General features: G+C 40.2%; 1 protein-coding gene across 4 annotated transcripts in view; it reads right to left on the bottom strand.

Annotated features, from left to right (window-relative positions):
* Window positions 1-27,242, bottom strand: part of plcb4b (phospholipase C, beta 4b) — a 76,173-nt gene that overhangs the window by 38,300 nt on the left and 10,631 nt on the right. For 2 of the 4 annotated variants that reach the window (XM_085381772.1, XM_085381769.1), the window contains exon 3: window positions 16,040-16,106. The exons of 1 other annotated variant lie outside the window; for it this stretch is intronic. The gene's annotated coding sequence lies outside the window, so the exon portion shown is untranslated. Of the gene's footprint in view, window positions 1-15,364; window positions 15,459-16,039; window positions 16,107-27,242 lie in introns of all 4 variants that reach the window. One more of the 4 variants, XM_085381770.1, reaches the window with a different exon arrangement.

Below are 27,242 nucleotides of genomic sequence, written 5' to 3'. Positions count from 1 at the left end.
CAGATGATGCAAGGCTTCTGGGATGTTTGAATGCTGTCATTTTGAAAGTACAATGATTCAGAAAAAAAAAAAAAGAGACAATCTCACTGCTGCTGGCAGGTTCAGCAAAAGACACCATAGCTGAACAGAGACAGTGGATAACACCAGAAACTGTGAAAAACAAGCTACTGCACTTTCATTTATGCAAATTAAGCCAATTTGGTCTGCTGTGCTGTATATCACACAGCTAAAGGAGGTATAGTATCCAGGTCAATACATCTACTTATTTACAAAAAAAGGAGCCAACCGTGAAACCAAGTCCTCCACCATCTGTGTTGGCCAAAAGTAGAGTTTACTACAGAAGTTTACTCATCAAACAAGGGAAACACGGAAATGTTATACACTGTAAAACAGATTCAAAATCATTCATATAGGACATTTCACATCTCTAATTTGGACTAATTGGACTGTGCTTTCCTGTCTGACGATAGCCTAGATCTCGCTACACTCAACAGTATGCATTAGATAACATTTTCCTCAGCGGGATGAAATCTGTCCAATAGCAGTGCAGCAGTTGAGGTCCTATAAGGCCACGCCAGTGCGCACGCTGGGCCTCTGAGCTTCTAGAAGTGTGAGTGTGCACGTGAGGAGCTATGGGAAGCTAGCGGAAGTCGGTGAGGTCCGAGCCCCCTATCCAACCCCTGACAGAGAGATAATTACGATAGATGGGAGCCCCGTGAGGAACACTGTTCCCAGCCTCCTCTTCTAAAATGGCAGCTAGGGTAACACCCAGCGGTCCCACACCTCATAAACTAAAATTAGGCTACAGCTACATCAGTCAGCCAGTGGTGGAAGGGTTGACTGGGGACATGCTCCAATGGACACGAGTGAACAACAGACAGAGAGCAGCATGTGTCATGGCTGTAACAATAATCACAAAACCAATAATAACAACGACAGGTATTAACTGAGGACTAAAACTTTAACAACAACTTAGCTGAACTGCAGGAAACTGAAAGAGGAAACATAATAAGATGTGTTCTGTTTGATCTTTCAACACATCATCATCTGATGTTTTTGCTGATACTGTTGTGAGGATTCACTGTCAGTCTTACTGCATTCATGTCAGACAAAAAGTATTTCAGTTTCCAGATTTTTATTTTCTTATTTCATGTCATCGTTTTCTTTTCTAGCTGCCAGCTGAGGAAAAGAATGGTTTCCTTGTGTCATTATCAAGGTTGTCAGATTTAGAGGATATACTGTATCTACCTGTGTTGTGCGTGTGCCTTATATGGCTTTATATCTTGCGGGGCCCGTGGAACTGAGGGACGGCAGTTTTTGGTTTACCGGATGCTGAGCCCTCCTGCTGTTGCCATGACATTAAAGAGCAAGTGGAAGGTGCTCGTCTATTTAAGGAATGGTACGTGCAGATTAAATAATAGCAGTCTTTTGCTTATCAGACGTCTTTTCGGGTATCAGCTATCAGGGAAAAAAATATATCCCACCACAGATGTTGCTTAAGAGTTATGTAGATTGCCGCGCAGTTCTGAGAAAGGATTTCATTAAAACTAAGTAGAAACAGCTGGGCAAGTGTGTGTGTGCCCGTCAAGGTCAAGACACAGTTATGCGCTTCAAGTTGTAGTTATCACATTTTTTAAAAAGCAGATTTGAAAACCAGGTGCTTGGGAAACCCTCCCCCCCAGAAAGGCAGTGTTTGTCAGAAATATTACTGTAACAGGTGCAAAACATCAGCTTCTCAGCTTCACATGACTGGAAACCACCATCTGTTCTATAAGAACAAGGGAGGCTTAAGTAATTAAAAAGTAATCAATAACAAAAACAGCCTTAATTCAATTAATTTCTCATTTTCTGCACACATAGCGTACACACCCACTATTTAGACGACCTGATGATACAGACCTGTTTTAAGTATGTGAGATGAAAGTGAGTGAGAATGGTTGTCTGGTTCTCTGCAAAACACTGGTCATTTATCCAGGGTGTACCTTGTCGTTTACCCTATGATAGCTAGAATAAGCTCCAGACCAACCATGACCCTGAATTGGACGAGTGGATGGATGCTTGACACTTTCAAATTGAGAGCCAAACTGTTAATACAGGGGAAAAGTCTGTTGAAAGGGAATTTTCACAGTAAGAGCTGTGCATCACTTATTAAACCACAAGATCCAATGTGCACACTTGAATTATAATATGTTCAGTTGCCTAAGATTTTTGGAAGTTAGGAGTGTCAGGAGAATGAAATTTGTTTAAACTTAAACGAGAATGCAAACACTGTAACATATATTTCAATTTCTGCTTCCATTCCACACCCACGCTGTTCGCTTGGTGTCCTTGTGAAAGTCAAACACTGTAACACTGACGTCTGGCATGATAGTGGAATATGGTTTGTATTTTTCCAAAGCTTGGCCTATGTACAAATCTACATTCGTAAATACAGTTCTATTATGGACTCGCTGTGGCATCCTGGTCTCTAATCTATACAGTAAATATCACAGAGTGATATCATGTCCCCTTATAAGATAAGATAAGATAAGATAAGATAACTCTTTATTGTCATTGCACAGTCATACATAGTACAGTAGTACAATGAAATTGGAAAAACTGTCCTACGTCGGCACCACATATAACACAACACGACACGATATGACACATCACAACGTAACAAACAACACAACACAGTATATTAACTTAGTATAAAAAAGAAGAATAAGTGTATGTGTATTGCACACTGTTATTATTGCACATTAATTATTATTGCACCTTGTTATAAATATAAATATTATTGTTATCGTTTTAAACATTGTTACCTCCCCCTAAAAAGTCCAGGGAGGTATCCAGTCAGGTCAGCTATTTACATTGATCAGGGCTATTGCCCTGTTGTAAAAGCTGTCCTTGAGTCTATTTGTTCGGGACCTCAGCAGCCTGAACCTCCTGCCAGACGGCAGCAGCTTAAACACCCGGTGTCCTGGGTGTGTGCAGTCCCGTAGGATGCTGCGTGCCCTCTTGAGACAGCGAGTGCTGTACAGGTCCTTCAGGGAGGGAAGAGGATGTCCAATGATTTTTTGGGCCATGTTGATGACCCTCTGGAGAGCTCTTCTGTGTGCTGTGGTGCAGCTGGAGAACCACACACCGATGCAATATGTCAGCACACTTTCAATGGAGCAGCGGTAGAAGACGGTCAGCAGCTCCTTCTTCAGGTCCATTTTTCTGAGGATTCTCAGAAAGTGGAGACGCTGTTGGGCCTTCTTTAAGACCGCAGAGGTGTTAGAGCTCCATTGGAGGTCTGTGTCTATGTGCACACCCAGAAACTTGAAACTGGAGACCCTTTCCACGCACTCCCCGTTGATGCTGACAGGCTGCAGCTCGGACTTCCTCCTTCTGAAGTCAACTACCAGTTCTTTTGTTTTGGTGGTATTGAGGTCCAGGTTGTTGTCTGCACACCAATCTGACAGCCTCTGAACTTCAGCTCTGTATGCAGTCTCATCTCCCCCTGAGATGAGCCCCACCACAGTGGTATCATCTGCAAACTTGATGACTGTGTTGTCTGGGTGGGAACTAACACAGTCATGTGTGTACAGAGTGTACAGTAGGGGACTCAGTACACAGCCTTGTGGAGAGCCGGTGTTGAGGCTGAGGGCTGAGGAAAGATGAGGCCCCACTCTAACTCTCTGTACACGGTCTGAGAGGAAGTCTCTGATCCAGCGGCAGGTGGTGGAAGGAAGTCCAATTTCCAGCAGTTTATCTATTAGTCTGTCCGGGAGTATCGTATTGAAAGCAGAGCTAAAGTCAACAAAGAGCAGCCTGGCATAACGGCCCTGCACTTCCAGGTGAGAGATGGTGGTGTGGAGCGTTGTAGCAATGGCATCTTCAGTTGATCTGTTAGCTCTGTATGCAAACTGGAGCGGGTCGAGTGTGGGTGGCAGGCAGGACATGATGTGACGTCGGACCAGTTTCTCAAAGCACTTCATTATAACAGGTGTTAGAGCAACTGGTCGTGTATTCATTGTATTATGTATTCATCCAGCATATTTATCTTGTCTTGCGGCTTTGAGACTGAAAATGATGGCATGCATGGATTTTTTCACAGTCTTGGAAGCATTTTGGATCTGGCAGTACACCCTAGTGTTACTTTGATTGGGAAAAAATAAACGCATACAGGAAGCCTACATAGAGAAGGCCACAAAAATCTAATGTAAATTCCATCATTAGAGGGTGAATGTGAGGGTCCGTGCAGACATCTGCAAGATTTGTTATCACCATGCAGACACCACACTGCAAGAACAGCTACTCCTCAATGGTGTCTGCAGCCATCGTGTGTGCATCTCACGCCGCCTCTCCTTTAACAATACCATCAATTTTCCTCTTTCACTATCAGGGTCATCACTGCCCTTGAGGCTGAACCCATCTTAGGACACACATATCTAACCACTCACCTGGACTGACTCACTGGAAAACAAATCCCCTGAGACTGAGAACAATTTTCTTCCTGCACATTTTGCTCAAATCCCAGTATTACCAAAAGCCAGAGTGAACCTTCATCAGTTTAATAGGACTGACAATCACTTCCAAAGACTATAACACAAAAAGCATCCTTGTAACAACACAATAGGCTTCACATTCTCAGGACAATATAATCAACTTGCTAATTCTTGTTAATGTTTTTTTAAGTACAGTAAAGCATACAGTATTGATTGCAATACTGCAATGATAATATGTAATTCAATAATATAATGAAAACGCATTACAGTCACTCAAACATTCACAACTCTGACACTTTTCCATCTATTTATTCTCTCTGTTAGCTCTGAGTCAACACAAACAGGGTTTTTTTAGCTCATCACACAGAGCACAATGCAAACACAGGAAGGGGCAGCAGTCAAATGTCACATGTTCTGATGATGCTTTTGTAGTCTTTGGAATATGAAGTCTTCACCAAATTATATATGTGTGTACAACATGTTGCAAACAAGTTAAAGTATTCTGTTGCTGAGGATGAAGAATACTGACAGCAATGCCTGTGCCTCATGTTCAAGGCTACCTCTACATGTTTCAATACAGCCGACGAGTTTGAGGTGTGCACAAACACTGAGGTCTGGCAAATTATTTTACAGCAGCCGGGTGTTTGGAGCTCATCATTTAGTAACAGTACCCACAGAGCCACTGTTCAGATTCAATTCCCAATAAGAAATGCATGCCTTTCCTTTCACTGCGTGAAAATCCCATTTCATTTTACCTTGAAGCATTTGCACCACATTTGCAGGATAACACACAAATGAATGCAGAAAAATACAAAAATATCATATTGCTGCTGTACTTGTACTAGAACAAGAAAATAGAGTGTACGCATATTAAATACATATAAAGAGTAAAAATTATATAAAAATAGAATAAAAGAGCAAGAAAAATGACTCTCAGCTAAATTGGCTTGATCATAACAAACAAACAAAAAAAACAAAACAAACATCTGCGTTATGGTGGCCGATCACCAACCAGAGCATAGAAAAAAAGAAGAGCATTATTCAAACACTGGGAACAAACTGCAACAGGCTGCTGCTATGAGGCATCTGTGTTAGAGATGAAGTCTGTAACGTTCACTCAATATCACAGCCAGGCAATATTCTGGTGGTGGTAGGTTTGTTTAATCGCATTACCATGAGGACCATCAGATTGATTCGCGCTCATGTTTGCTCAGAGTTTTCTGCACGCATCAGGCATGATGTGCTCACGCCGCGAGGAGCAGGGCAATATCATACAAGTGTGACTGTTTACACTGGATAGAAGCAGTCTTTTTATTCAATGAGAGCCCTGAAAGGAGCTTGTGGTTTTATTACACCAACAAGACCTCTTTTCTTTGAGCAAAAAGCTTGTAGGAGTGAAATGTTAATAAGCCTGTGTCCACTTTTACATTTCCTTAACAATCAGTGATACGGAGGGGGCAGTGTTTACTAAGGAACCATGCTACCACAAAAAAAGAGTGAGATGTGGTGTGCTTGTTCTAGCTTGTGTTTAAAATGTGTAAGATCTCTGATTTCACAGGCTATCGCACCTTAGCGTGTCCAAGTGCAGCTCTGCACAAAGACTGGCATGCAGGGGGCAAGCTGAGCAAGGAGAATCAACGGCTGATGAAAGAGTGAGTAAAGGAGTGAATGGAAAACTGAATGGTGCAACCTGCCGCTAATCACAAGTGAAATTCCCTTTTTACTCATTTCAATTGATCCACATTTGGATTCCTCTTTGCTCAATGAGTGAGTGCTAACTGAGGCTTCTGCTGCCTCACCGCCTGCGTGCGTGACTTCATGTGTGTGTGCCTGTGTTTGACTAGGCTTGTTTGACTTTTTAAGTAAGTAGTGTCAATGTGTTTAAGTTTGTTTTTTTTAAACCCACTTAGTCCTCTTAGCCTGAAGAATTGCTAACAGGAAAGTACTGTTTAAAAGACCCTTTAGAAGACACTGTTATCTCACAGGTTAACTCACTTTAGAGTATCCAGACTGTGTTGGATAAACTGTGCATTCAAAAGAAAAAAAAAGAAAAGAAAAAAAAGCTCTTCCTCCTTTCTTTAATAACATACAGAGAAATAACCAACAAATGGCCTCTCTTTAAGGCATTACAGGCTTCATACATACTTCATTAAACATAAGTGGATTGCACATTTTAAATAAACCACAGATGGATTTCTTGAAAATGAAGAGGTTTGTTTTCGTCCCCTGACTCATCATTAAAGTTGAGAACTGTTGCACGCTGCCACTAAATTACAGCCACAGATACAGGATGCTCTCGAATAAGATCTAGAACTGACACACGGCTCCTGTGGTACAAGCAATCAGTGGACTGTGTTTGAGACCAAGGTAGCTCAGTGATAACAGTGTTATCACAATGAACTGTGGAGAAACTATACAGTGGCTTTCAGTGTGTGTACTAAAATACTGAGTGTAGTTCTCCTGTCAACCACAACCAGTTGCAGCAGGGGCTGGCCCCTCCTGAGTCGGATCTGGTGGAGACTTCTTTCTGTTAAAAGGGAGTTTTTCCTTCCCACTGTTGCAAAGTGTTTGATCATAGGGGGTTGTTTGGTCAGAGTTTTCTCGTCATTATTCTCTTGAGCTTACAATATAAACACTTTGAAGCAATTTTTGTTGTCATTTGGTACTATATAAATGAAACTAAACTGGATGTGATAGTGAAAACTGATGTCAATTTTTGGAAATTTAGGGTCATAAACACTGACTGTGGTAATAACTAGTAACATAGACTTATTGTTACTAGTAACATACATTTATTGTTACTAGGCTGAGAAAAACATTGATGCCTCTGGTATATTTTCAATACATTCTGGTAGGGCTGTTCGATATAACGATATATATCGGGTGACAATATAAAAACATCTATCGTTTCATTTTACGCTATCGTTTGTTTCGTAGTGTGGCAAAATATAATGTTTACGGCAATATTTTTTCATCGTTTGATGGTCATTGTAGTGGTTATATTCATTTGTTAAAGTTCTCTCTTTCTCTTATATTTAATATGACCACGCTATGGATGGACAAGCGACTGTTTTTACGCGTTGCTGTTAGCAACCACGACGGTAAAACAATGGCGTGGCTCCGCCGTCTGCTTGTTTGTTTTGCATATTAACCTTTCACAATAAAGCTCAAGATCCTGTTGAGACTTTTCAAAATAAACTAAATCCCGTGAAAGAGTATGCAGTGTTTACTAGGGGTGCAACGATACACAAAATTCACAGTTCGGTTCGGTTCGATACTTTGGTGTCACGGTTTGATATTTTTCGATACAATCTGATCGAGAAATCACTCATCTTTGGAAAAGAGAGTTTATTACAGAGAAATGGCTCTTTCCAAAATAAAAGCTATACTATACGCTTCTTCTGGGGTATACTCTCAGCAGCATATTAAACATATCAGGTCCCCATAAGGAGAATCATGTGCTAACGGCTGTCTAAATGACTCGGGTAAAGTTTGTAGCATGCGTGCTTGTTGTTTTTGTCTGCTTCCACTTGTCTTTGCACTAGGATGATGTCGGTGTAAATGTGCAGTCATATTCATTGTGTTCCCACTAGTGCTGTCAGCGTTAATCTGAAATTATGTTAACGCCACAACACGGCAAATCTCTGTTAACGAGCTACCGCGGATCCATGTGGATTGAGCATTGCGTGGCACATCTGACATACTGTTTTACTTTTGTCCATGACGCATTTACCTTCAGGGTCATACGTCACATGAAAACCAAAATAGTTCCAAAGGCCAGATCTGAATGAGGGTGGGGGAGGTTCAATTTGCCATGTTGCAACGAGCTTAGCTTCTGTCTTGCTAGCTTGTGCTGCGCTCAGTGGATCTGCGCTCGACAGTGCAGCCTAGGCGGAGTAGTCGAACGCAGATCCACTGAGCTCTCAACACAGACAGCATCGTCAGAAGAAAAGTTGATCAAATAAATTAAAAATTTTGTATTGTTCAATACATATGCGTACCGAACCGAAAGCACTGTATACGAGTATCGTTGCACCCCTAGTGTTTACAGATTAGAAGCAAAAAAAGAGGCGTTAGGTGCTAAAAAATAAACCTTAGACTCAAACGTTAGAACAGGCTTTTCCCTGCAGCACGCTGTGTAATACATATTCACACAGAAAACGGCGTCTGTTACAACTTATGTCTAAAAATGTATCGTTTCATGCATCGGCTAAAAGTCATAACTCCAGGTACAGGACGCCCAGCTGAAAACACTTCATGCAAGTCGAGCTGCCCGAGATTGACGGAATTTACAGAAAATTTTAATTTTTTGTGATTTATATCGTTATCGGGATGATAGAAGTCTTATATCGGGATAAGAGATTTTGGTCATACAGCCCTACATTCTGGCATTCTATAATAAGTATAATATGCCCGTCATTATCATTTTAGTACTGTTCTGTGAGTTACACTTTGATTCCCACTCCTAGTTGTTTTTCTCTAAATCCAATGTGAGCCCAACCTTTCTAAAAAAAACAAAAACAAAAAAAAACCCAAAAACAAAACAAAACAAACAAACACAAACTGGTGGGGGCCACTGAGACTGCACACAAACGCGAGAATAAATGAACTCTCCAATGTCAAATTCCTGATATAGGGTTCTCTTGGGCAGTGCATATAAAAAACTGTAATCAACATTTGTTTCTCTGGGACTGTAGCTAAAGAAGTATTATACTGTTGAAGGAAAGAATGTATTTTCCACACCAAATGACCCTCTTCTACCCATCTTCTTTGCCTTTTATAGTTGAGGATCACCCTGCTCACTCATGCTTCTCAGTCCCTGGTTACATAATCAAACTTCAGCCTGTGATGGAAACTGGCTGTCTTTCAGTCACACACACTCACTACAACGCCCAACTGTGGTGCTACAGAGCACATGCACACACACACAGACACACACACATAATAACCACCACACTTTCCCACAACAAATACAAGCAGTAGGATCTCCCTCACTTTCAATGAGTAACTTCACTTTCCAGCGTTGTTCCATACTCAAAGCAGACTGATAAAGTTCTATATATAGCCATCATATTAACTCTCTTCCAAACTGAGTTACATGAAAAATGAACACACATCCTACTAGACTTAGCATCCACCTCGTAAATGGCAGCCCAAAGCCTTTGCCAAAGTGTGGATATCAGTATGTTTATGTGTGTGTGACAAAAAGAGTGCTAGAGTCTGTTGACCTCAGGGCCCATGACTACCCTCATTGAAGGAACACTGAGGCCTCTCAAAGGGAAATAAAGAGAAGCAGGAGGGAGGGAAGGAAGGAATTGAGAGAAGGGCGAGGGTTGTCCCCGGGGTTATCAAGAATCTTTATCACAGACATTTAAAGTACTGTTTGTTTGTCTGTGTGTGCATGTATGTGTGTTTGTGTGTCAGGGAGTCCCCTGAATGTGGTGAGGTCAAGGGGCCTGGCTGACACATTAGCACACTTAATCAAACCTTAAGACTGACACACGTGTCACTGGTCAAAGATTCTCTTGCCATCTGAAGACAGCAATTTAATAAGGAAGTTAACAGAAGCAGACAAATTACAAAAGACTTTCACATTACTTTGACGATCCATATTTCGGTGATGTTTTCAAGAAGCTCTGCAAAGGAAAAGTGCTAAGGTGAAAATAGAGTCCAAAAATATAACTAGAAATCCTCACTCTGTCTTTGCAGAGTGATGAATATGTGAAGCTGAAGCCCCCAAATGGAATATGGAAAAGACCATCTTTCAAGAGGTGATGCTGAGGAGATGGTATCCGTGTCGGGTTAATAATAGAAATATGACCGGAACACTGGCATTAAAGAGAGAAGACTGCATTTAATTTTAAAAAGGCATTAATGTAGAAGCATAGACAAAATATTTAACATGTAATTAAAATGCCATAGTTCTAATGACTACCTTTCATGCAATGTGCTGCTGGAAGTAACACTCAGAATGCTTTTGTCTCAACACAAGCATTAGGTTCACATTAATATAGAGCAGTGTCAGCCACTAATTGAATTAGTTATCGCTGAGGAGGTACTTTTGGGGATGATATGCATATTCTAATACAACTAGAGGCATTTGGGGACACAATCAGAATCAAACTCACAGCTTAGTCTTATCTTGGCGTAAATGGATTGCTGTATCACTCTGAGGTGATGGAGGTAGGAGCCTGTTAATTTGGGGATGAATGTTAGGTAACTGGCCTTTGCAGAGTGAAAATACCATATTATTCCAAAAATGACTGTTACGTCACAAAGTCACTGCTCAACTGTGCTGCATGTGTGTGTCTGCGCATGCACGTGTGTGTGTGTGTGACGGTCTCGTTTAGACCGGATTAGGAGGTCAGAGGTTCGCAGAGGGCAGAGGGCCCTTCAAGACCAGGTTTCCCCAAATATGGTCAGGATTACTGAGGATACACATGCGTAGATAATATTCTGGGTGAACTACTAGAAGTGCTTGAGTGGCATCTGAATTTTATTTGAAAAAGATTTCCTTGTGCTCAGATAAACTCAAGCATCTTGGATTCATGATAAACATTGAAACCAGTTTGTGGTGCTCCTGCAAAAACAACACCCTGCTGAGTTAGAGACCTTAACAGGATTAAAATGCTCCAAATTAAAGGATGCTCAAAAGAACAAATTTAATTTGGGAAGTGCCCTGTCACATCTGTTTGCCAAAGATGCACACCCTCCACCCACTGCCCTTACTCTGCTCCATCTTACAGGACAGAAAAATTAAGGATAACCAAGAGAGAACATGTGCAACGAAGAGAAGCTTTGAAGACTTGAGACGGCAAGAACTGGATAGAGAGGGGGGGGAGGGGGGGAGTGGGTTGCTCACAAATATGGGACTTCTCCTATTGCCCAAATATGTACCTATTAAAAGAGAATTTGTGCCCCGCTGAGCTGCCGAGGAGGCAGCCAGGAGAAAGGAGCAGTGGAAATAGAACATGTCCATATAGAGAGGGGAGCTGAGGAGAGAGGCAGCACGAAGGGGCAGGGGTTAAATGCTTCCCCAGAATTTGACCTTTCCACTGGCGTGAACTCAGTGAAAAAAAGCCCCCCCAAGTCCCTCCTGACTGACAGCCCAAGGGCCTACTGTGAGCATGATTGAGCAGAGACAGCTAAACTATTTCCCAAGAAAGCCCAGCTTCTAAATCAGCTCAATATGCAAGAATGATGTTTACAAATGTGTGAAAGCTCTAATGATGAGAGACTGAGACTTCTGCATGAACCTTGAAAACATGCAGCATTAGTCTTTCCCTGGCACTGACTGACAGGGGGAGAAAAAGAGAGAGAAAGACGTGAGACAGAAAAAGGAAAACCTGTCTCGACAAACAAACAGCCCACAGATGTTGCTCCTCTCTGACACGACTGGTCTCCCTAGCAACCCTGCTGGCCAGTAATAGCCTCTAGCTTGCCTGGCTGCAGCAGCGTCATGCAGACGCACACACAAATAGGCGCATTTCAGCCTCTGAATGGGATCCCAAAGGGTATTTTTAGAGACATGGGGACTCACTAGCCCACCCAACCCTTCCAGCCCCTGAGGCAATACCAGAGAACACACATCTCTAAACACAGACCATCTACCCCTATCATTAAAAGCCCCAGCCACACACATAAGCACAGTCATAAAAAACAGATCCACAGAGTCCCTCGATTCTAGTAAACAAGCCCTTTAACTGGTGATCGGAGATAACTGGGAATTACAAATTGAAGGCAACTTGTCCTGTCGACGCTTTCTTGGGTACATTGAAAAAGCTCTCCCTGAACTACCCGCTTTATATTACAATAAAAACTAATAATAAAATGTATTTTCATTTTCTGCAGAAATACACTGGAGCTTCTTCTAAACATTACCAGCCTGTTCACTGAGTGTTTTTCTTGAAAAATTCTTATAAGTGAGTGCTGGTATTTATACCAGTCACTTCCCACATTCAGATTCAACAGGTGGTGAATGCAAATTGGATTTTTACTGATTATTACAACAGAAAAAAAAATGTTGCAACACCTGCCTCAGTGGGTGAAAGAAAATTACTCCTTGCTTGTCCTATACTTGCACCATCAGTGCATAACAAAGCTTAGTTTATTCTGCCACCCCAACTGAAGACATATTTTTAATTAAGATAAGATAAGATAACTCTTTATTATCATTGCACAGTCATACATAGTACAATAGTACAATGAAATTGGAAAACTGTCGGCACTACATATAACACAACACGACCCGATACGACACATTACAACGCAACACAAACAACACAACACAGTATAATAACTTAGTAATAAAAAAGAAGAATAAGTGTATTTGTATTGCACACTGTTATTATTGCACATTAATTGTTATTGCACCTTATAAATATAAATATTATTATTGTTACTGTTTTTACCGTTGTTACCTCCCCCCCAAAAAGTCCAGGTAGGTATCCAGTCAGGTCAGCTATTTGCATCGATCAGGGCTGTTGCCCTGTTGTAAAAGCTGTCCTTGAGTCTATTTGTTCGGGACCTCAGCAGGCTGAACCTCCTGCCAAACAGCAGCAGCTTAAACACCCGGTGTCCCGGGTGTGTACAGTCCCGTAGGATGCTGCGTGCCCTCTTGAGACAGCGAGTGCTGTACAGGTCCTTCAGGGAGGAAAGAGGATGTCCAATGATTTTTTGGGCCATATTGATGACCCTCTGGAGAGCTCTTCTGTGTGCTGTGGTGCAGCTGGAGAACCACACACCGATGCAATATGTCAGCACACTTTCAATGGAGCAGCGGTAGAAGACGGTCAGCAGCTCCTTCTTCAGGTCCATTTTTCTGAGGAGACGCTGTTGGGCCTTCTTTAAAACCGCAGAGGTGTTAGAGCTCCATTGGAGGTCTGTGTCTATGTGCACACCCAGAAACTTGAAACTGGAGACCCTCTCCAATAGAGGTGGGAATCACCATATATCCCACGATACGATATTATCACGATACTTAACGCGCGATACGATATTATTGCAATTTTTAAAAATATTTTGCGATATTCAGATTCTGTACATAAAGGTAAACTTTATCAATATTCATTTTATCTAATATCAAAGTCTCACACTCAGTCTTTCTGTCAATTCAGTCAGTTTTATTGTTGACAAACTGAACGGTTTGTATTACAGTCTAGTCCAACTTAACTGAATGCAACCATCTGGTACAATTATAGCTATTCTGAACTATGCAATTTATGATAACTATGCAGCAACTGAAGAATTTGAAAGTAAATTAAAACAAAATATAATTTTACATTAAATAAAAAAGTTTTAAACTTAATTAAAATAAAACATGTCTTAAATTAAAAGAAGTAAACTGTCATGTTTATTGCTGCCAAAAAACAAGTTAAACACATTTGGACAGTGAAGGAATGTCAGGATTCTTGCTCAGAAAAAGGAGCTGATCAACATGCTCTGAAGTCAGAGTTCCAGTCCACAAAAACTTTTTTTGTACCAAAATATCGATTTGTGCTGTCCCTGTATCGATACATTATTAGCAAACAAAATATCACGATACTACACAGTATCGATTTTTTCCCCCACCCCTACTCTCCACACACTCGCCATTGATGCTGACAGGCAGCAGCTCGGACTTCCTCCTTCTGAAGTCAACTACCCGTTCTTTTGTCTTGGTGGTATTGAGATCCAGGTTGTTATTTACACACCAATCTGACAGCCTCTGAACTTCAGCTCTGTACACTGTCTCATCTCCCCCAGAGATGAGCCCCACCACGGTGGTATCATCTGCAAACTTGATGACTGCGTTGTCTGGGTGGGTACTAACACCGTCATTATCTTTATTTAAAAGACTGTAATTATGTTTTCACCGTAATTAAACATATATCGATGTAATACACTCTAATCTATGCACTTATAATGATTTAAAGCTGTAAGGATAAGATTTCACCCTAAGTTTTAGGGGCATTGAGCAGCCACAGTGCAGCACCCACTCAAGCAACAGAAGGTATAACAATTAACCAGTTGATATTTTGTTAGCACAGCTGGTAACTTCACCTTGCAGGGAAATTGTTCAAATGGACACAAATAGTATAATTGAGTAAAATTGGTATTTGCAAAAAAATACTCTGTTTTATAATTAATTTTTAAAAATTATCTGAAAATGTGGAGCCATTTTCAATATACCCATCAACAAAGGCAAAAATAATAATAATTCAGATAAACTAAACTTGTCCTTTTTTATGTTAGTCAAAGATGTATAATTTTTAAACTATGTGGAAGTCAACATTGTAACTCTGGAGTTTCTTTTTTTAAGTGGGTCTGGGGCATGGTAGTACAAGTAATGGTCAGTGGTTCAACCCTGAGCTGAAATGTTCTTAGGCAAGATACTGAACTCCAGATACCCCCTGATGCATTCAGTGAGTTTTCATTTGTGCAAAACAAAACAAAACAAAAAAAAGTGTCTGTGGGTGCAGTGTTAGATGTGCTTGGGGTGTTAGGTGAGAGCAAAAAATAGTATTGTTAGATTATTTATACGGGTTGGCCAATACAATAAATAGCAGTTAGTCAATGGAGCAAAAAGGTTCTCGGTCTAAACTTGTCCAAAGACACGTTTGTCAGGTTAACTGGTGATTCTAAAGTGACTGCTGGTGTATGGTAACAGTAAATTACTGTCTCACTGTGTTAGCCTGTGAAAAATATTGATGACAGGATCTGACAGCGTGAGAGAGATGAGCTAACGGTAAAGGAGCTAAATGAAATTCATCAAACAACTATAAATGATCACAGGATGAATGTTAAACATCCGAGTCCGAGTTTTACTTGAAACAAAGAAGCTCTGAAGAAGTTTTTAAGTTATAAATTTCACTCACTTCTTGTCAAAAGGATTAAAAAGAGAGTAAAACCTCTGAAATGTATCCAGTGGTTGAAATTATGTTTTCCTGGATGGAAATGATGGTAAACTGAAAATTTCGAAAGTTGGATTTCTCACAATAATGCCTAGACAAAGACAAAAAAAGCAAATGTTGGTGTTTTTATCCACTTTTGAAAGATTGTTTCAGTTTGCTGCTGCACTGTGTTGTTTTTTCTTTGGTGTACACGCCAAATACAAAATTACCAAGTGTATGTCTCTTTGATCTGTGACACTTTAAAATCTGTTAAACTTTTTAGCAGAACTGTGTGAAATATCACTTAATAACTTGATGTTTTTCCCTATTCCGGCACATAATTTCCTCACGTTTCATTGACTGAGTCATTATTCACACAGATTTCTGGCTCAGTTAACTCACAACATTAAGTCTTGTCTGTTAGGCTAATCCTGCACTGTCTAACACACTTTGCTGAATTGAAAAGACAAATGACTACTAACTGTACTCAACATAAGTATGTATACTGTATACCTACCATGCTGTCATGTGCCATAAATATGTACATTCTTTACAGAAATGATGCTCTGTTTTGCAAAGGTTAAACCAATTTGTAGTTCAAGCTAGCAAGGGAGCTGATGATTACATAAAGGAATGAAAAACACTGAAAGCCTCTGTATTGTATATGTGGGAGGTGAATCTGAGAGTACTTACCAGGTGACAGACAGGGAGACAGAAAACTGAGGGGAGGGGAAACACTGGAAGATAGCAGTGGACCACTCTAGAAAGAGAGGGGGAAAAGCAAACGGGAGGGGGAGAGAAAAGAAATTTAGTCCAATTTGCAGATACGTGCTAACTTCATTATTCAGCTTCCTCTCATACACTTATAGTCATATTACAGATGATTGTGATGCCTTTAGGAAAGACACTGACAAAAGACAAAAAAAAAAAAAAAAGATGTACACGAGCATGTTCCTGTTCACACATACACAACGCACACACTGGGGTGTAATCACCAGCTCCCCAGTAATGTTCCTCATCCTATTTGGCAAGTGCAGAATTTTAATCATTCCTCTGGCTTCTGCTAAATAAACTTTTAATGGAAGGCGCTTCCCGTAAGAAAGGCTGCCTCTGTCAGAGAGATTGGTGGAAATGAGCTGGCAAATTAGACAAACGGCACCACCTCCACATCTGCTCTGCAGCAGCTTCTGAGAGGCAGGTATGTCAGTGAAAATAAAACAGACTCTGCTAAAAGCTTAAAACGTAAATGTAAAACACAGATTGGGTCAAAAGGTGCAGACAGAGAGGCAACGCGGATGAGTGAAACAAGAACCAAACTATAGATGGAAAGGAGAAGATAATCCCCCTTTTGGCAAGGCATCTGGTACCTCAGGCCTGAAGACAAGAAAAATTCCTCCTCATTTCCTGTACTTAGGAGTGACCGTGATTCTGCTTGTGTCTCTCACATCACCATCACATTGCTAGAACAGGAACAGGCCAGTAATGGTTTCTTTATACAATCACTTTGCAAGATAAACTTTGCCAGATAAGTGTAGACAGCAGAAGCTAGATTTCAACAAGTAAAGTGAGGGAAAGTTGCTGCTCTTAAGGTTGTATTTCCATCTGGGATTATGATTGCTTGTTAATGTGGAGATTTTTGAAAGCCCAATAAGAAATATATTTTGTGACAGGTTCCTCTCGTGAGTTCCAGCTTTAAACATACTGCAGTTGTTGTCCAAATTAATTAGAGAAACTAACACAATGTCAATATATGGACTGTTTTTATATTTGGATACAGGTCCTTTGCAGTCAATGACTGCCTGAAGTCTAGAACCAGTAGACATGTCAAAATGCTGCATTTCCTCCTTTAAGATTATGAGGCTTTACGGCAGCCACCCTCAGTTGCTGCTTGTCTGCTTTCAGTTTGCATACAATAACTGAAAAGATGCTGAGCCAAGACGAGGTGACTGGCATGGCCACTGAAGAATATTTTATTTATTTAAACTCTTGAGCAGTATGCTTTGGGTCATTATCTATCTATCTGTGAAGCGCTGTCTGATTAATTTTGCAGCATTTGGCTGAATCTGAGGAGAGAGTGTAGCAAGTGTAGTACAATCCATCCTGGTGCTTCACATCATCAATAAACACTAGTGACTTAATGCCACTGGCAGTTATACATATCCATGCCAGTTAATCTTGGTTTCATCTGTCCAAACCGTGCCGTATAATCCGACCTTCCTGTTTTCAAGTATAACCAGTGGTTTGAACCTTATGAACCTGCTGTATTTACATTGTACATGCTTTGTATTTACATAAAGGTATCTCTTGATTGTAGACTTTGACAGGGATACGCCTACATCCTTGAAAGTGTTGACTTGGTTAGATGTTGTAAAGTTGTTTCTCTCAACAATGAAACTGTCGTCACACACTCGAGTTGTCTTCTGTGGTTTTTCAGGTCTTTTGGTGCTGCTGAGCTGCTCGGTGCGTTCATTCTTTTTGCACCACACCTAATGTTTTTGTGACTTCTCCCATAGGTTTGCTTGTTTGGTTTGCACTGAAGTCTCTCAGCACCCTGTTTTTAACATTATAGTAAAAAACTATAACTTCAGATATTATGCCCGCATCATTTGTCATGAAATAATGAGGGAACAGGCTTGACTTGGCCACGAAACTGCTCGTCAATCCAACTTCTGATTAATTCCTAACTTGTTAATTAAAAATGTTTGTAAACAAAAACAAACAAAAAAAAAATGACCAAAAAAAACAACATTAAAGCTGAAATGCTGCACTTGAGTCAAGTACTTGGAAGTACAAGTGCAAAAATTGTGTTTTGTGCAACTAATTATTGACCTCACTCTACATATATACAACATTTTTACTACCAAAAAAAATCACCTCCAAAAAAATCCCAGCATCAGTTGGGCCTTGCAAAAAAGCAGGCCCATGTAATGAAGTTAATACAGAGCTTGGTATTGATCTGGCACCATCTATTTTGAGTCATCTGCCTCCGATCCCTCTCTCCCCCTCTTCATGTAGATAAGCTGCAACTGTGGGAGAGGCCTATGTAGATCAAATATTCCACATGTCAAGTGGACTCACTGGACAAGAGCTGTTCACAGGCCTCTTCAGCCAGGGTAGAGCATCAGCAGATACACTGTGTATCAAAAAAGCCATGACACATGTACAGACACCAATATTCATGTTCTGCTAAGTAATTTAGTAAGAGCCCTATAAAGAGAACAGGTTAACAATACTTGGGTCCTGCTTTTTCACCAGGCCTCTTTTATCCATCGACGTAAGAATGAATCGACATAGGAAACCTGTAAAATACTACTGCTGCTGTTACTAGGGATAATAATAAGTAGAAGAAAATAAGTGATGATGCTGCTAAGTGGACACAGATATTTTACACTTTAGCAGACAAAGCTAACAAACTGGAACTCAATTGTGCTACCATGGAAACTCCAACCAGCAGCACAGCTAAAAGAGTTCAGTCATGAATACACAATATCAAACAAAAAAAATAGATGTTTCTTGCTACATCTCTTCTTTCTGTGCATCTGTGCGGACACACACATGCACACACGAGTATATTTTTAGTAGGTGCTATTCTAAGTAACATCCAGCCATGCGGTAATCATTCCTTTGATTAAAGCAACAGGTAAGAAGCTGCTAATCTCTCCCCTGCCTGTCACAGGATTTAAATGGTACAAACAGTAACAGCTGTGCCGACCATCACTCAACAAATGACGGCTTTACAGGGGAAGCACACAGGGGTGCTGATTAAAACAACAACACTGCCAACCGCACACCCCTCCCGCAGGTATCACAGGATGGGATCTGGCCGGGGAAATGACATTATCCGTGTTACCTGAAATAGCCTAATCTGAAAATAATACGTCATTATCTACACATACAAGCTTACACCAAAATGCCTCACATAAACTGGTCTGGAGGTGAAGAGAATGACAGTTCAAGTACTAACGACATATGTCCCCGCCTCAGGAAATCGACCCAACCCAAAGGCTGACGCGCAGCTCTCTGTGGGACACGCTGTTGACGGCTTTGCTGCCATGAGCAGCACCTGTCAGGGCACTGAGATGATAATTCTCATTTGGCCCCCGATTGCAACTATGTTGAGAGTGACTCTGAAGGGACATTAAATAACATCAGCTCTCAAAACGACCAAAGGAGGACTCCGAGAAATCCCTCCCCCCGTGTTTGTGTGCAGCTGTGTCATGCAGGATAGTTTGTTTTCTCAGAGGACTAAAGTAGGAAAACCAGACTGAAGACTGGGGGATAGAAAGCTTGACAAACATTAACACTAAAGTTACACTTCACCTTTCATACATCACCATTTCATTATAATAGCTCACACCAGTCTACTGTCTGTAATGCAGTTTGGAAGGTGCCATCAGGAGCTAGTTGGCTGATATCTCCTACATTTACAAATTTATGCATTTCACAGAATTTTTTTTGCAAACAAATCAAAGCATAAAAATTACATTTTTCAGTTTTATGGGGATTATGTCTTTATGTCAATGTAAGGTTTCCAGTTGAGGCTCCTGGAAGTTACTAAATCCCCCGTTTCCAGTTTCTGAAAATAACATGACTTAATGTTACAGACATGAGTCTGCTAGGACTAGAAACTTGTCACCATGGCATTAAGACTTTTGTTGTGTCTAGAATCCCATTTCTCTGGACTTAGACTTTCTATGATGTGCATAAATTTAGCTACATGAAGTACACTAAAAGTATCTAGATGGTGTATTCATAACTATCAAGATGTAGAGTGTGAAATAAACTAAAATACCAACAAACTCCAATGGCTTTATTCTCATGGCACGGTGAGCATGTTTTGGTATGCAGGCCTTCATCTATCAACACACCGAATCTTTTCTATTGGTGTTCCACTAATTGGGGCCTTCCAAATATGGTGTTCATCCAAACCTAGGGTGAAAGTGGAAAATTCCAACAGTAAAATTCCACCAACAGGAGGAGTCTTCAATAACCTGGACACATCCAGAAGCCCAAAAAGATACCAATAAACATTCATCAAATTCAATCCAAATCATACAAAAAAAAGACCACACAGCTGCACTGACCACAAATAACATAAATGCATCAATAAAGTTTATAACAAAGAAGTAAAGTTATTTTTTTAAGCCAGGATATTTACTAGCCTGTTTTTATAAATCCAATAAAGTTTTTTTTTTTTTTTTAAGAACTCCTTTGTCTATTACTTCTTGTATTGTATTGTAGGTTGAAGGGTTACTGTTATGAAAGTCCAGGTAGTGAATAGCCACAGGCTAGTTAAATGTTACCGCTGCATGTCACGGCTGCTAGCAGACAAAACAAAACTACCCGTTGAAAGTAACACTCTACCCAAAGAAGTACCTGTTGTACGAATGGAAGTATTCAAATTAAGTAATAATGTTTGTGTCTTATCTTTGGTGGTGACTCTAAACCCCAGAACATAGCTTTTTTCACCTTTTACATGCTCTGCAGCTGCTGAAGGAGTCCACAACAACTTTTAAGTAGGACCTTTATGTATGCAGTACCTATTAAGAATCAGTTTCACTAACTGTGGTTAATTAGCAACATTAGTAACGTTTATGAAAGACGAACATTTAAAAATCAAGATCCGAAATCATGAACCTCTGAACGATTCAGACATGTGGAGCTCTTCTGATTGTTTCTTGCCACAGCAACAAAAACAAAGGGAAAAAACAAACCAAAATACTTCTATATGTTCGTAAACTGTATCCACAATCACTCAATACAAATATTTTGAGTAACATACTTCTATACTGCAAGGAATAGTGATAGTAAAGTTGTGCAGTATACCATTCAGCACCATTTTCATTAACTGCATAAACACCAGCCTAATTTTTTATATGACTAAAATGTACAAATTACAATTATTTAGTGACAAACCTGAAAACATGAGGAAAAATGAAAGAAATGCATCTCTCTGGATACCTCACGTCTTCTTCGATTCAACACCAAGTCACACACATCAAAACACATCAGCAAATATTGACCTTTTTACTTACTTAGCATAATTTAAAAAGAAAATTGAGAGTAAACAACAGTTGTATAACAATGACTCTGTAAGAACTGGTGTTGTTTAACCGGCTTTAAAATCTCAAAACTCCAACACAACTTAATTCGAAGCAACCAAAATGCTGCATCCACTTTAGTGATAGTGCCGGATGACCTCTTCGATGAATGTCCACTCTCTGCAACCTTCGAAAACGGGGACACGGACTAGTATTGTAGCGTGGAAGCGGTTAAAATATAAAGACTTGAACTCAATACTATCACCATTCATTGGAACTTACGTTCGGTTTCTGCTAACACTGCAGTATAAACAAAATGAGTCATGCCAGGAGCGGTGCTAGAAGCTCTCTCAACTATTTATGAGGTTTTTTTGTTTTTCATCCTTTTTTTTTCTCCCAATAGATTCATGTACTACAATCCATCAGAAAGACCCACGCAGGCATGAATGGAATAAATAACCTGAAACATCACTCTCTTTACTGTCTTCACAGTAGAACGTGGGTGAAATTGAAATAGGAGGTAAAGACAAAGAGGGCGGCATCCTGAGAGCGGTAGAGAACAATGGAGGAAGGGAGAAAGGCAAGCAGACAAAGACAAAGCTGCACAGGCACCAAACCATTTCACATACACTTTGACTTTTCAATTTTATTTTTTCTGTGTGATGCTGTCAGAAGCCAGCTCCCTGAGGGCCAAAGAGTGAGAGGCAGCCAAAGAGAGTAAAATCCTGGCAGAGAGAGAGAGAGAGAAGGTGAGCGGGAGGATTTTTCTGCTTAGTGAGTCAGAGAATATCGCTCGCTTTGCCTTGGAGAATGATGGACGACTGTCTTTAACAAGGAAAAAATTAGGTCTTGGTCTCTCTGCGCACATCAGACACAAACGGAGAGCACTTCTCCCCTTCCGCCATTGTGCAGGCTAATTAGTAGATTTTATTAGCATGGACCAATGGTAGGAAACCATTCAACCTCAGCTAATAGCTCATAGCTATTACACAGCATAATTTGTGCTGCTATGACATGAAAAACTGTAGGGATTAAGTTTCAGACCAGGAATCTATAACACTGCAGTCATCCATCTGCCCAATGTTATATAATACAGGTTCATTATAAAAATAAAAATAAATCATTCAAAAATGAAAACAATGTCTCTCCACATGAGTGTTTTTGACATTTTCAAAGAAATCTCTGTTCACCATAAAATGCATGTCCTTCACATGCAGAGGTTATGCTCATGCAGGTGTAAGAAGGCAGCCGAGGACTGGCTGATTAGCTGTAGAGCCACATGATAGAGACAAGTGAATGTGGAGGTTATGCCCAGGTTATTCTATAAAATCATCTCAACAATATAAATTGAGTTTTTGAAGGAGTTTAAAAAGACAAAATGGTTACAGAAGTAAAAAAACAAAAATATTTATGCATTTATTAACAAAGCTTAGGCAATTTTAATCCAAAGACTCTCCTGAATACATAAAAAAAACATCCAGTCTTGGTGTGCCACCTATGTAATTTTTAATTTTTTACTTTTTTCATCTGTTCAACATAATGGTGCAAAGGACTGGGTGGTTCCTTTGTTCTTATTTTCAAAGTTGTGCCGCTACACTGCTCTCACCAAAGCTGCGTACTTAGTTGGACTTAGTTGCTAAGATATGGTGGATGCTTTGGTCATTAAAATCAGCATAGCTGAGAGTCTCTAGAGTGGCAGCTGATTATTGCTCCTCTGCAAATACAAGTCTGTGTATTCCTGCAGACACACATGCATACAAAGCAGCAATTCACACATAACGTTTGGCAACTGGTATTTGAAAAAGGCTGTACTGTTAGAAGAGATTGGTGAGAGGCAAAAACGACAAGAAAGAGAACGTGGTTCTCTCTGATGTTGCAGGTTGTGATTATCATGTTTTTGCTCACAGCTTTAAAAATAATTTCAACATTTTTTTAAACTTTGACCCCATTTTCACCTGTAGGCACTAAAAGCAGCAAACACCTGCGTGAAAGAAAAGGTTCTTGTTTTTCCATGACCCTAAAGCAAGGCAGACCAGAGTCATTTTATCCAAACATGCACTTACACTTTGCTTTTTCAGCCAGCATTGCTGTGACTCACAGCCGACACTCTTCCACAGCTTGAGACGCCATCTAATGCTTCAAGTCAAGCCAAACATAACAATATGAAACATGTGCTGCTAATGGTGTGTGAAAAGCTAATGATTTGAGTCTGCCACATGTATTGGTCCCGTTCTCATTTTCAGGTCAAACATGGCTGAATTCAGCAAAGATGCTGCCACTTTTACTTTTTTACAATTCTAACCATAAAGCAATTTGTTTTTGATGCCGTGCGCATCTTACTGGCTTCGAGACTACATTGGCTGAATCACAGAGCCAAGATGGTAACAGATGATTTTACATTTTTTGCCTTATGCAACAGTGAGGACGGACAAGGACAAGAAGTCCCTGGCACTTTACAAAACGTATTAACCTTTCATTTATTTGTTCTTCTTGTTAGTGGTGGAGTCTGCCAGCCCCGTGCTGGACTCATATTTTCTATTAACACACAAAGGATTGACAGGAGATGATGAATTCATGTCATCCCACATGAATGTTTGTAATTTGACCTCACTGATATTAGGCTGACCGTCTACTGTACACTCTAACACAGATGCACGGTTGTATTATATTACTCCTAATATCAACCAGACAGCTGCTTCTAGTTCACATTAAAAACACTTCAACGACACAATGCTGGGTGCCTTTGACTGTGAGGAAGGCAGAAATTTCAATTTGCCGCAGAAAATGAAATGGACTACACATTCATCAAAAATCGTCACCAAATTATTTTTCATTAAAGAACAAACAGAGCAGCCAGAGTAAGCTATTAGGTTAATATCCGATCTCTGCAACTCCAACTCCTCAACATGGTAACCAATATGCTCTCAGTTGCTGAGCAGAAAACATTTCACACTGTGTGCAGCATGAAATCTAATCAGCTTTTAGCTGTAAAAATCACACGGTAGTAAAGAGTTAAGCACAGCGACTGCATTTTGAGTAATCTGAATGTTTGTTCATACTTTAAGCTGTTGAGGAGAGCAAATTGATGGGAAGCTAAGTATAACCGTGTGTAATAATAAACAACATGTCCACAGACTGATCTAACAGGATGTTTGACCTCCTTAGATTGTCATCTTGACTTCTGCAGAAAAGTGACTTGAACCAAAAAGTACAAATAAAATTACCGGTTCATTTGCATAATGAGGTGCATTTCTGGAAGAGGCTTTTAATTGAAGGCCTAAGGTGAAAGTAATCATTACTCTCAGTGCTGCAGTGAAACCGCTCATACAGTTTTCTTCTCACTGTTAATTCAAACTCTAGCAGGTTTACTAAATAATAACAGGAGCTTCATAAACAAAAGGAGTTTGTGTGTGCTTACTGAGCCACTCTCAGTGAAGCACAACTATTGTGTTCTGTGTTTGATGTTCAGCCTCTTTCCAGTTTTATTTATTTATAATACTGTGCAATGCAAGTATTGAGCCACCCCTCATGTATAAGGCAAAATATACGCAAGTTTAAACTATTCCAACAAGCTTGAAAGACTCTAAACTCTCTTAGGCAGCTTTCTTGTAATGTTTTTAAGCAGTCTTTACTCTGCATTTATAATTCCATTAACTTTGGTAAATGGTAAATGGTAAATGGCCTGTATTTATATAGCGCTTTACTAGTCCCTAAGGACCCCAAAGCGCTTTACATATCCAGTCATCCACCCATTCACGCACACATTCATACACTGGTGATGGCAAGCTACATTGTAGCCACAGCCACCCTGGGGCGCACTGACAGAGGCGAGGCTGCCTCTGTCAGCCTCGCCTTTAACAAAATCCTTTTAACGAAAATGCAGCCCAACATGAGAGAGCCTCCACCGTGTTTCATACCTGGCTGGAGACATACAGCTAGAGCTGGGCGATATGAGATTTTTTCATATCACGATATGTTTTTTTCATTTCAGGCGATAACGATATCTATCACGATATAAGCCAAATAACTATATTTGTAAGATTTAAATGTGCCGTTGCTCACAAGTAAAATGTGAAATAATCAGCAGCTTGTTTTTAAATATTTATTTCCCATAATAAGTTCAACAGGGTAGATGTACTTAAGGAACATGAGACTTTTTCAGATAAATAAAGGCAAATATTGCAAACTACACAAAAGGCAGCCGCTAAAGCGTTTAAGTTTCAAAATAGAACAAACGAAACAGACTAAATTGTCAGTTCCACTTAGAAACAAAATATTAATTCTAAAAATAAATCTTAGTTTGTTTTACAGAAGAATAGACAAAACTGACTAACTTTTGTCAATATCAAATAAACTGAGAACTAAAAGGAAATTCTCAATCTCTCCTTGTTGTATAGCTGAGCTTTTCAAACAGTTTTAACAGTTACTTTAGTCTGACAAAAGCCGAATGACGAATTAGCGCTTCCAGTCAGAGACTGAGGCTACGTCCACACGTACACGGGTATTTTTGAAAACGGAGATTTTCCGTTTTCGTTTTAAAAAATAATCCCGTCCACACATAAAGGCAGAAATGAAGGAAAACGCTGCTATGAACATGCCAAAGCAGCAGGTGGAGCTAGATTCCTAACCGTGCAGAAATGTTGGCCAATCAGAGGTCTAGAAGCCTCGGTGGGAAAAAGTAAACAAAGCTGGGGCATAGAAGCAGAACCGAGTCGTATGTGTGGAGGGACAGTAACTGTGTGTATATGTAAGCATTTAAACACTGCAGAGAGTAGAATTAACAGTATTGTAGAAATTCATTTCACCGAAACAATAACGTGGCGCACAGTGTGACTTGCTTTCGGCACAATTTACAGTGCACGCTACTCTGTTTTTTGTCAGACTTGAAATAGCCGAAATACCTTCACACTACGGAACTTCTATGGCTCTTCCGTTCGACAATCTCTCCGGCATTGGAACCATCATCTGTTTTCTCTTCGGTCACGCTCGGTTGATTTTTCTAGTCGGCACACTCATTTCCTCCATTATGCGCTGGCTGCTTCCCAAACAAACACACGTGCGGCTTGGCACTTGTGCTGTACGTAACAAGTCACGCGACGTGACGCTGCGGCTGTGATTGGTTCGGCTCTGCGCTACTTAGTTTGGATTGGCTGACCTTTTTTTTTTTTTTTTTTAAATTTTTTTTTTTTAGAGGACAAGAGCGGCGAGGTCTATCGCGATAGCTTAATTTCTCTATCGAGTAAAAGTTATATCGCGATACATATCGTTATCGTTCTATCGCCCAGCTCTACATACAGCCATCTAAAGTTTAGGTTCTTTGCCAAGATGACTTTTACATGTAGACAAAATACTGGTTCGCCCCTTGAGTTAGGTGACTTTTTTTATGCTTAACAGTTTGTTATGCTACAGGGAGTGCTAAGTAGAGCAGGGTGATATGACCAAAAATATTTATCACGATATACATTTGAAAATTTGCGATAACGATATAACTGACGATATAATTGACACTAGACAAAATACTTTACAACTCCACAACTTTATTAGTGCAAAAAACCCCATCAGTGTATTTTCACTTAAACAAGCAGCTGTTTTTTTGTGTGCATTAAAGTTATATAAAAATGTAACAGTGCAAATTCCTCGCTGACAGTTTAACCAAAAGGCATTTCCAGTGGAAATTGGCCGACATATCCTCAGCATAACCATGTATAATATCCACAAAACTTAAAAAGAGGTTATACACACACACAATACGGTAACATTATGTTGAACCACAGTACGTATCACTCCGCGAGGCGCCTGCCTACGATAGCTTTAATGCTCCGACAATCCATCAAGCGGTGCAGCTTCGTAGCTTA

The sequence above is a fragment of the Rhamphochromis longiceps genome, linkage group LG15 (assembly GCF_057381845.1).
Source record: "Rhamphochromis longiceps isolate RC_006_pf linkage group LG15, R_longiceps_female_GT1.1, whole genome shotgun sequence".
Taxonomy (NCBI): domain Eukaryota; kingdom Metazoa; phylum Chordata; class Actinopteri; order Cichliformes; family Cichlidae; genus Rhamphochromis; species Rhamphochromis longiceps.
This window is presented reverse-complemented; position numbering and strand designations above follow the sequence as displayed.